The sequence below is a fragment of the Theobroma cacao genome, chromosome 5 (assembly GCF_000208745.1).
Source record: "Theobroma cacao cultivar B97-61/B2 chromosome 5, Criollo_cocoa_genome_V2, whole genome shotgun sequence".
Taxonomy (NCBI): Eukaryota; Viridiplantae; Streptophyta; class Magnoliopsida; order Malvales; family Malvaceae; genus Theobroma; species Theobroma cacao.
The window spans coordinates 11343819-11354777 of record NC_030854.1 but is presented as its reverse complement, the minus strand read 5'-3'; the positions used below and the strand labels follow the sequence as shown (position 1 = coordinate 11354777).

Here is a 10959-nt window from a genome sequence, read left to right as displayed (position 1 = left end):
ATATTTGATATTTCTTGTAATTGTACATAACTCAAGAGTGCAACCATGAATCTATAATGGAGTGATTCCATGGTTAATAAACTAGAATTATTTTTAATGAGACTAAGATATAATTTTAAGTTTATTGGAGTTTAAAATATCTATGTCCAATGTGATTCCGCACTTAGTTTTGTAGAACTCAACTCGTTTAAGATGGAGTACATGATTAATTATTTATGCAAATTAATGTTCAAATTTGGTAACTAAGGGTTATCTCGTAATTATGAGATATAATGTTTTTAATTATAAACATCAGTATATGCGGGTTAATTTAGACAAAAGTTGTTTGAATCATAGTATTTTTAGTAAGTCAAAATTATCTTTATATAAAAATATTTTTTATAGAAAAATATTTATTAAAATAATTATCAACTTATAAAAAAATAATGAATAATATTTAATTATAAATATAAGAATTAATATTGTTAATTCTTTATTTATAATTATGAAATAATTATATTACTACATGTGTGTTAGGATTTCCTTATTTTATTATTAATTATTTTTAATTAAAGATGGATAATAATAAAATAGAATAATCTTAATTTGACATGGACTAGTAATTAGAATTAAATAAATAAATTATTATTTAGTTATAATTGTAGGTGGAAAATTTTAATTAATTAAATTAAAAGAAGTTTTAAGAGAGAAGTATCTCACTTATTTTTATGGGGTTGAAAATCACATTATAAATATGTGATTCTAACCAAAACCCGAGCCGCCCTCTTTTGAGATAGCCAAACTCCTCAATTTCTGTTTAGGTTTCCTTCTTGCTCCAATAATTTTCTACAAACTTCATGCAAAGAAAAATTGCCATTGAAGAAATTAAGAGAAAACTATCTAGTTACCATCTTAAAAAGCATTCCACACCTAGCCCACTTTAGGTTTGAGATTGAAAGATTCCTAGAGAATAAGAAAATTCCAACAATTGGTGTGGTGGTGAATATACTATAATTCACTAAAAGAGAAAAATCAAATATATTCCTAGCACGGAGTAGGTAATAGCTCTTACTTTCGATTCTTTTATCTTGAAGCAATTATTGTTTGACTGAATTTAAACTCCTTAGTAAATCTAAGGGAGAGGAAGTAGGCAAGGAGGTCAAATCTCTATAAAAACTATTGTGTTGATTTTCTCTCCACTTCTTAATTTCATTTGTGTTTTTAGCCTTTCGTATCTAATAACAAGTCCATTCTCTTGTTTACTATCAAAAAGCCAAATTGACTTGAAGGAACTTTACTTTCTTCAAATTCAAAAGAAATTTTTAAAAATTTAAAATATTCCATTCACCCCCTCTTGGAAATATTCATATTGAGCTTATTGCACTAACACAATTTTTCACAGGAGCAAGTGAAACCCTTAACAACGCCTTTTCACGAGAGCAAAAGGAACCTATGAGACCTTGTCAAGCTCGATTAAAAGACGATATTGTACCAAGTGGTACAACTAAGTTAAATCGAGCCTTGAACTAGTTCAAATAGAAATTCTAAGAGGAAATTGAAAATTTTGAAACCGACAGAATGACTTAGAATAGTGATTCAGAGTTCAAGGTCCAGTTTGGAGTCCATCAGGAAAATTGACCGATTAGAGATAAAACGGTCATTTTACCATTTGATGATTAAATGGAGATTTTTAGCCAAGATTTGATCACATTTGACCAAGAATAATCATATGAAATATAATTATGATTATTAGAGTATAAAATGATGTTTAGCAGTGAAAAATTTTGATTCTTGGTATTTTTGAAGTACAAGGGTAAAATGTTAATTTTGCCACTAGAGGACTAAACGAGAGTTTTTAAAAAAATGATTTTTACCCCATTTAGTTAATATTGATCAATATTAGTGTTATTTGAGGTTGAAAAGTAGAAATAATGTGATTCCGGTACATTTCGAAGTATAGGGGCAAAATCGTAATTTTTTCACCCTAAGGGCAAATCGGTAAATTTTTCACCCTAGCACTTATCAAGACCAAGGGATTTTAAATGTGGTAGGATTGGATAAATACCAGAATAATTGTGGTGGAAAATTAAGAAGAAAAAGTCAAAAAGTTAAAAATTGGGCCAATAAGCATGTGACACGTGGCATGCTTGATTATTTTATTATTTTCTATAGAAATCAGCCCATTAAATCCCCAATTCTCTCACCATATTCGGCCTAGACAACCAGCAACAAGTAAAAAGGAAGAACAAAGGGAAAAACAAGAAAACCTAGGTGGAAATTCAAAGAAAAAGTGAAGAAATCAAGGAAACAAGCTAGGTAAGTTAAAATTTCTTTAATTCGCCTTGATACCTAACTTACCCATGCTTTTGTTCTTGATTTCCATGGTTGAATATTGAGTTATCATGATGAATTCAATTCTGAAATGGGTATGGAAGAGGAATTGTTGTTGAAATAATTTGATTTTAGACTATGTTAGTGTTTAGGGATAGTTAAGCATGGTTATGAACAAAAACACAAAGGAAATATTCAATTTCTCTAGGGTTCCTTGTTGGTTGAACCATGAGGGCTGAATATCAATGGGGGATTATTTTTATTTCAAGGAAAATGGCTTGAAAAATTATGAATTAAGATGAAACGGTTATGTAGAAAAAAAATTTCGGTGCTAGTGCACCAAATGATCGAATTTTTCTATAAGGAATTGTGAGGGGTCTAATGCTGATTTGGCTTTATTTAAATGGTATGTGGTAAATTACGGTATTATAGGAAAAATGAATTAATTGAGAGGTGATTTGGACATAATCGTTAATTAATCGGGTGATCAGTCTAATTTAATCGATACCGCGATTAAGCGGTAATCGAACGTATTTTTGCATTTACATATCAAGCATTAGTAATTTAAATTAGTTTATATCAATTTAGGGACAATATAGTAAATTCCTCGACTTTGTTATTTGTCAAGGTAGTGAGACATCCGAAAAAGACAAAGGAATTGCGCTTGAGGACTATTAGTCTGAGTGCACCCAGAATCTGGATTTTCGACACTTGTGAGTGGACTGCCTATCAAAATTGTTTTTGGAATATGACTGTTTTGAACAAAGTGTTTGAATGATTTTATGAAATTTGTCATGAAAATGAATGCCTTGGGAACAAGCTTTTGACAAAAGGTTTATGTTATGAAATGTGGTTATTATGGATTTCTATGTGGCTGCATTATGTTGATATACATATATGCTTGAATATAATGTTGTGTAATTATGTTGACTTGGCTATGTGCGAGTAGGGAACGCGCATAAGCCGAGGATGACCCGATTATGTGCGAGTAGGGAGTGCACATAACCCGATGATGACCCAGTTATGTGCGAGTAGGGAGTGCGCATAACCCGGTGATGACCCAGCCATGTGCGAGTAGGGAGTGCGCATGAGCTAGTGATGATGATGATGAGCTGGTGATGATGATGATGATGGGTTGGTGAGATGATGATGATGGGTATATACGTATATATATATATATATATATATATATATACATATGTAAGTGTGTATGTTATACCAAATTGATGGAAAATGATTTATGGTTGAAATGTACGTGAAATTTGACACATTGTACTTTGAGAATTTTCATGAATTTTATGTTGATTTTATTAGTTTAGCAGGATGGCTTTTTGTTGAGTGAGCAAAAATGTTTCTCTTGTTGCTTCATTTTCGCTGCAGTGAAATTCATGCTCGCTGCAGCGAGAAAATCTCAAGTTTGGAGGGGTTTTAAATAGGAATGAACTAAATTGCATTTTTTTGAAACAAGTGTATCATGATTTTAAATTCTCCCTAATTGTTGCTTGTTCCCTTCCTTGTTCACTCACTAGGTTTGTCTAGGTCATAGGACTTCCATTTGTTGGTCCAGCAGAGTGTCAGGTTTTTATGTGGGAACTTCGGTTATGAAGTGTGAACCACGGCACATTTTACAACCAAATGACCGCATAGATTCCCTATCTTAGAAATTACCTTTTGCCTTAAGTATGACTATAATATGTGTTTAATAACAGGTGTTTGCTCTTGTCTAGGTAAGAATGCCGCCTAAGACATGAGCCGCCTCAAGACAGGTCGGAGAGCAAGATGCTCCCATTGAGATGGCAGATAGACCACGGGATCCATCCCGAGAGGTCGAGGTAGACGTGGCAGGGTCACCAGGCTGTTGAGGTCGGATACGCCTGTGAGTAGGCAAGAGAAGGGACAGTCCTTAGGTGATGTAGACAGACTCCCAGTTGGGGGTATTACTATTGAGGATTTGGTGGCAAGCCTACAGGGAGTTAATTGGGTTTTAGAGATGATGGCGACCCGTATGGAGGATATACAGAGGGTAGTAAAGGGGAGACCTACAGTACAAGAATTTCCTAGCTCTCAAGGACGGGCTGATCACCAATATCGTGAGGTGGAGAGGGGTCACTTAGAGATTTCTCTTCCTGATTTCCTAAAGCTTAAACTTCCATTATTTTCAAGGTTTGATGCATCAGAGAAACCACAGGTTTTCCTGGATAAGATGGAGAAGATATGTAAAGCTTTGGGATGCTCTAGTGTCCGATCAGTCAAGTTAGTCACCTTCCGATTAGAAGATGTGGCGCAGGAATGGTATAGCTCCTTGTGTAGAGGCAGACCGAAGGATGCAGCACCATTGGCTTGGAGTGAGTTTAGTGCAGCCTTCTTGGATCGGTTCCTACCACTCAGTGTATGTAATGCCAGAGCTAGAGAGTTTGAGAATTTGGTACAGACTTCAAGTATGACAGTGTCGGAGTATGACATCAAGTTTACACAATTGTCTCGTTATGCTCCCTACCTCGTTTCTATTGAGGAGATGAAGATTCAAAGGTTTGTGGATGGGTTAGTAGAGCCACTGTTTAGGGTTGTGGCATCTCGAGATTTCACTACCTATTCCGCAGCAGTAGATTGTGCTCAACGCATTGAGATGAGGACCAGTGAGAGTAGGGCTGTGAGGGATAAGGCAAATAAGGCCAAGACTGAGGGTTATCAAGGTCGGAGAGATTTCAGTAATGGTGGTTCTTCTTCTAACCGTCAAGGTCCACAGAGGGATTTACAATTATCCCAACAGAGGAGTGACCTGTTTAGTGCTAGTGTGGGATAGGACAAATAACTTTCAATGTTAAGAAAACACAAGATTCGAGATAGAGTAGTCAAGTCACCCACCCTTATGATATTTGTGGGAGACAACATAGTGGACGATGTTTCCTTACCACAAGAACTTGTTTCGGGTGCGGTCAACCTGGGCATATTAGGAGAGATTGTCCGAGGGCTCATCAATCACAAGATTTTGCTTGTGGTTCCACCCAGCTAGCTTCGTCTGCTCCTTCAGTTGCTACCTCATCTGGCCGGGAGGCTAGTGGATCGAGGGGTAGAGGTGCTAGTACTTCCTCTCAAGGCAGGCCATCTGGGTTCGGACATCAGAGTTCTGTTTGTAGAGGCCAAGTAAGGGTGTTTGCTTTAACACAGCAGGAGGCCCAAACATCCAATGCCATGGTCTCAGGTATTCTTTCAATTTGTGATATGAATGCTCGGGTATTGTTTGATCTTGGTGCTACTCATTCTTTTATCTCTCCATGTTTTGTATCTTGGTTGGGTAGAGATCGTGTTAGGAGAGAGGAATAATTAGTATTGTCTACTCCTTTAAAGGAGATATTTGTGGTCGAATGGGAATATGAGTCCTGTGTAGTACGAGTCAAGGACAAGGACACTTTGGTGAATTTGGTGGTGTTAGACACCTTAGACTTTGATGTGATCTTGGGGATGGATTGGTTATCACCCTGTCATGCTAGTGCGGACTGTTATCATAAATTGGTTAGATTTGATTTCCCCGGTGAATCATCATTTAGTATTCAGGGGGATAAGAGTAATGCTCTAACCAATTTGATATCGGTCATTTATGCCAGAAGGTTAATATGACAGGGTTGTATAGGTTACTTGGTTGTTGTAAGGGATACTCAGGTGAAGGTTGGAAATGTAAGTCAAGTGTCGGTGGTGAAAGAGTTCGTGGATGTATTTTCTGAGGAGCTACCAGGTTTACCTCCCGAGCAGGAAATAGAATTTTGCATAGATTTAATTCTCGACACTAGACCTATATCCTTACCCCTATATAGAATGGCACCGGCAGAGCTCAAAGAGCTTAAGGATCAATTAGAGGATTTGTTGGATAAAGGCTTCATCTGTACTAGTGTATCCCCATGGGGAGCACCAGTGTTATTTGTGAAGAAGAAATATGGGTCACTTAGGCTGTGCATTGATTATCGACAGCTTAATAAAGTAACGATGAAGAATAAGTATCCTCTCCCAAGGATAGATGATTTATTTGATCAACTACAAGGAGCACAATGTTTCTCTAAGATAGATCTGCGATCTGGGTACCATCAGTTGAGAATCCGGAACGAAGATATACCCAAGACCGCATTTCGCACAAGATATGGGCACTATGAGTTCTTAGTGATGTCATTTGGGCTCACGAATGCTCCTGAAGCCTTCATGGATTTGATGAACCGAGTGTTCAAGCCTTATTTGGATAAGTTTGTGGTGGTGTTTATTGATGACATCTTGATATATTCAAAGAGCCGAGAGGAGCATGAGCAGCATCTTAAGATAGTGCTCCAAATTTTGAGAGAACATCGATTGTATGCTAAGTTCTCCAAGTGTGAGTTTTGGCTCGAAAGTGTTGCATTCTTGGGGCATGTGGTATCTAAGGATGGGATACAAGTTGATTCAAAGAAAATTGAAGCAGTGGAAAAATGGCCAAGGCCAACATCAGTTACGGAGATTAGAAGCTTTGTGGGTTTAGCTGGCTATTATCGTCGCTTTGTGAAGGACTTCTCCAAAATAGTTGCCCCTCTGACTAAGCTGACACGTAAAGATACAAAATTTGAGTGGTCTGATGCTTGTGAGAATAGTTTTGAGAAGCTTAAGGCATGTCTCACCACAGCTCCAGTGTTAAGCCTACCGCAAGGCACAGGGGGTTACACGGTGTTTTGTGATGCATCGGGGGTTGGTTTAGGATGTGTATTAATGCAACATGGGAAGGTGATTGCGTATGCATCTAGGCAACTTAAAAGGCATGAGCAGAATTACCCCATACACGATTTGGAAATGGCAGCAATCGTGTTTGCCTTAAAGATTTGGAGACATTACTTGTATGGTGAGACTTGCGAGATATACACGGACCACAAAAGTCTGAAGTATATATTTCAGCAGAGGGATCTTAACTTACGGCAACGTAGATGGATGGAGTTGCTAAAGGATTATGATTGTACTATTCTTTATCATCCCGGTAAGGCCAATGTAGTGGCGGATGCCTTGAGTCGAAAATCAATGGGAAGCTTGGCACATATTTCTATTGATAGGAGATCTTTGGTTAGAGAGATCCATAGCTTGGGAGACATAGGTGTGCGTTTGGAAGTTGCGGAGACAAATGCTTTGCTAGCACACTTTAGAGTGAGGCCTATTTTAATGGACAGGATTAAAGAAGCACAAAGTAAAGATGAGTTTGTGATTAAGGCCTTAGAGGATCCTCAGGGTAGGAAAGGAAAAATGTTTACTAAAGGCACAGATGGAGTGTTGAGGTATGGAACCAGACTTTATGTGCCTGATGGTGATGGGTTGAGGAGAGAAATATTGGAGGAAGCTCACATGGCAGCTTATGTGGTACATCCAAGGGCTACAAAGATGTATCAAGATTTGAAAGAGGTGTATTGGTGGGAAACACTTAAGAGAGATGTAGCTAAGTTTGTCTCCAAGTGCCTGGTTTGTCAACAGGTTAAGGCCGAGCATTAAAAGCTTGCAGGGCTACTATAACCATTACCAGTACCCGAGTGGAAGTGGGAACATATTGCTCTGGACTTTGAAACGGGTTTGCCTCGAACTAGTAGGGGATATGATTCAATTTGGATAGTAGTAGACCGGTTAACAAAGTCAGCTTATTTTCTTCCGGTTAAGACTACTTATGGGGCTGCCCAATATGCTCAAGTTTATGTGGATGAGATAGTACGACTGCATGGTATTCCCATTTCTATAGTATCTGACAAAGGAGCTCAGTTCACTAGTAGGTTTTGGGGAAAGTTGCAAGAAGCATTGAACACTAAGTTAGATTTCAGCACAACTTTCCACCCTCAGACTGATGGACAGTCTGAACAGACCATACAAACATTGGAGGATATGTTGAGGGCTTGTGTGATAGACCTTGGTGTCAGGTGGGAGCAATATCTACCCTTAGTGGAATTTGCCTACAACAATAGTTTCCAAACTAGCATCCAAATGGCACCATTTGAGGCATTATATGGATGGAGATGTAGGTCACCCATTGGATGGCTAGAGGTAAGAGAAAGGAAACTTTTGGGGCCTGAGTTGGTGCAGGATGCCACTGAGAAAATACGCATGATCCGTTAGAGGATATTAACAGCACAAAGTAAACAAAAGTTATATGCTGATAACCGACGGAGAGACTTGGAGTTCCAAGTAGGAGATCATGTATTTTTGAAAGTTTCACCAATTAAAGGGGTAATGAGGTTTGGCAAGAAAGGGAAGTTAAGCCCTCAGTATATAGGACCATTCGAGATCTTAGAAAGGGTTGGAGCAGTAGCATATCGTTTGGCATTACCGCCAGACCTTTCGAATATCCATCCCGTGTTTCATGTGTCCATGTTTAGGAAGTACAACCCAGATCCATCACATGTAATACGGTATGAAACCATTCAGTTGCAAGATGATCTAACCTATGAGGAACAACCAATAGCTATCCTTGATAGGCAAGTTAAAAAGCTCCATTCAAAGGATGTAGCCTCAGTGAAAGTGTTGTGGCGGAATCACACTAGCGAGGAGGTAACGTGGGAAGCTAAGGATGACATGCGAACAAAGCATCCACACCTCTTCGATATGTAAAGGTAACCCACTCTACATTGAGTTTAAATTCGGGGATCGAATTTTTATTAGTGGGGGAGAATGTGAGACCCTGTCAAGCTCGATTAAAAGACGGTATTGTACCGAGTGGTACAACTAAGTTAAATCGAGCCTTGAACTAGTTCAAATAGAAATTCTTAGAGGAAATTTAAAATTTTGAAACTGACAGAATGGTTTAGAATAGTGATTCGGAGTTCAAGGTCCAGTTTGGAGTCCATCATGAAAATTGACCGATTAGGGATAAAACGGTCATTTTACCATTTAATGATTAAATGAAGATTTTTAGCCAAGATTTGATCACATTTGACCAAGAATAACTATATGAAATATAATTATGATTATTGGAGTATAAAATGATGTTTAGTAGTGACAAATTTTGATTCTAGGTATTTTTAGAGTACAAGGGCAAAATGGTAATTTTGCCACTAGAGGACTAAACGAGAAATTTTAAAAAAATGATTTTTGCCCCATTTGATTAATATTGATCAATATTAGTGTTATTTGAGATTGAAAAGTAGAAATAATGCGATTCCGGTACATTTCGGAGTATAAGGGAAAAATCGTAATTTTTTCTCCCCAGGGGCAAATTCGTAAATTTTTTGCCCCAGCACTTGCCAAGACCAATGGATTTTAAATGTGGTAGGATTGGATAAATACCAGAATAATTGTGGTGGAAAATTAAGAAGAAAAAGTCAAAAAGTTAAAAATTGGGCCAATAAGCATGTGACACGTGGCATGCTTGATTATTTTATTATTTTCTATAGAAATCAGCCCATTAAATCCCCAATTCTCTCACCATATTCGGCCTAGACAACCAGCAACAAGAAAAAAGGAACAACAAAGGGAAAAACAAGAAAACCTAGGTAGAAATTCAAAGAAAAAGTGAAGAAATCAAGGAAACAAGCTAGGTAAGTTAAAATTCCTTTAATTCTCCTTGATACCTAGCTTACCCATGCTTTTGTTCTTGATTTCCATGGTTGAATATTGAGTTATCATGATGAATTCAATTCTGAAAAATGGGTATGGAAGAGGAATTACTGTTGGAATAATTTGATTTTAGACTATGTTAGTGTTTAGAGATAGTTAAGCATGGTTATGAACAAAAACACAAAAGAAATATTCAATTTCTCTAGGGTTCCTTGTTGGTCGAGCCATGAGGGCTGAATATCAATGGGGGATGTTTTTATTTCAAGGAAAATGGCTTGGAAAATGATGAATTAAGGTGAAACGGTTATGTAGAAAAAAAATTTCGGCGCTAGTGCACCAAATGACCAAATTTTTCTATAAGGAACTGTGAGGGTTATAATGCTGAATTTGGCTTTATTTAAATGGTATGTGGTAAATTACGGTATTAGAGGAAAAATGAATTAATTTAGAGGTGATTTGGACACAATCGCCAATTAATCGGGTGATCGGTCGAATTTAATCGATACCGTGATTAAGCAGTAATCGAACGTATTTTTGCATTTACATATCAAGCATTAGTAATTTAAATTAGTTTATATCAATTTAGGGACAACATAGTAAATTCCTTGACTTTGTTATTTGTCAAGGTAGTGAGACGTCCGAAAAAGGCAAAGGAATTGCGCTTGAGGACTATTAGTCTGAGTGCACTCGAAATCTGGATTTTTGACACCTGTGAGTGGACTGCCTATCAAAATTGTTTTTGGAATATGACTGTTTTGAACAAAGTGTTTGAATGATTTTATGAAATTTTTCATGAAATTGAATGCCTTGGGAACAAGCTTTTGAGAAAAGGTTTATGCTATGAAATGTGGTTATTATGGATTTCTATGTGGCTGCATTATGTGGATATACATATATGCCTGAATATAATGTTGTGTAATTATGTTGACTGGGCTATGTGCGTGTAGGGAGTGCGCATAAGCCGAGGATGACCCGGTTATGTGCTAGTAGGGAGTGCGCATAACCTGGTGATGACCCAGTTATGTGCGAGTAGGGAGTGCGCATAACCCAGTGATGACCCAGCCATGTGCGAGTAAGGAGTGCGCATGAGCTGATGATGATGATGATGGG

General features: G+C 37.5%; 1 pseudogene; it reads left to right on the top strand.

The window, feature by feature from the left end:
* Positions 4304 to 8904, top strand: LOC108661937 (annotated as a pseudogene).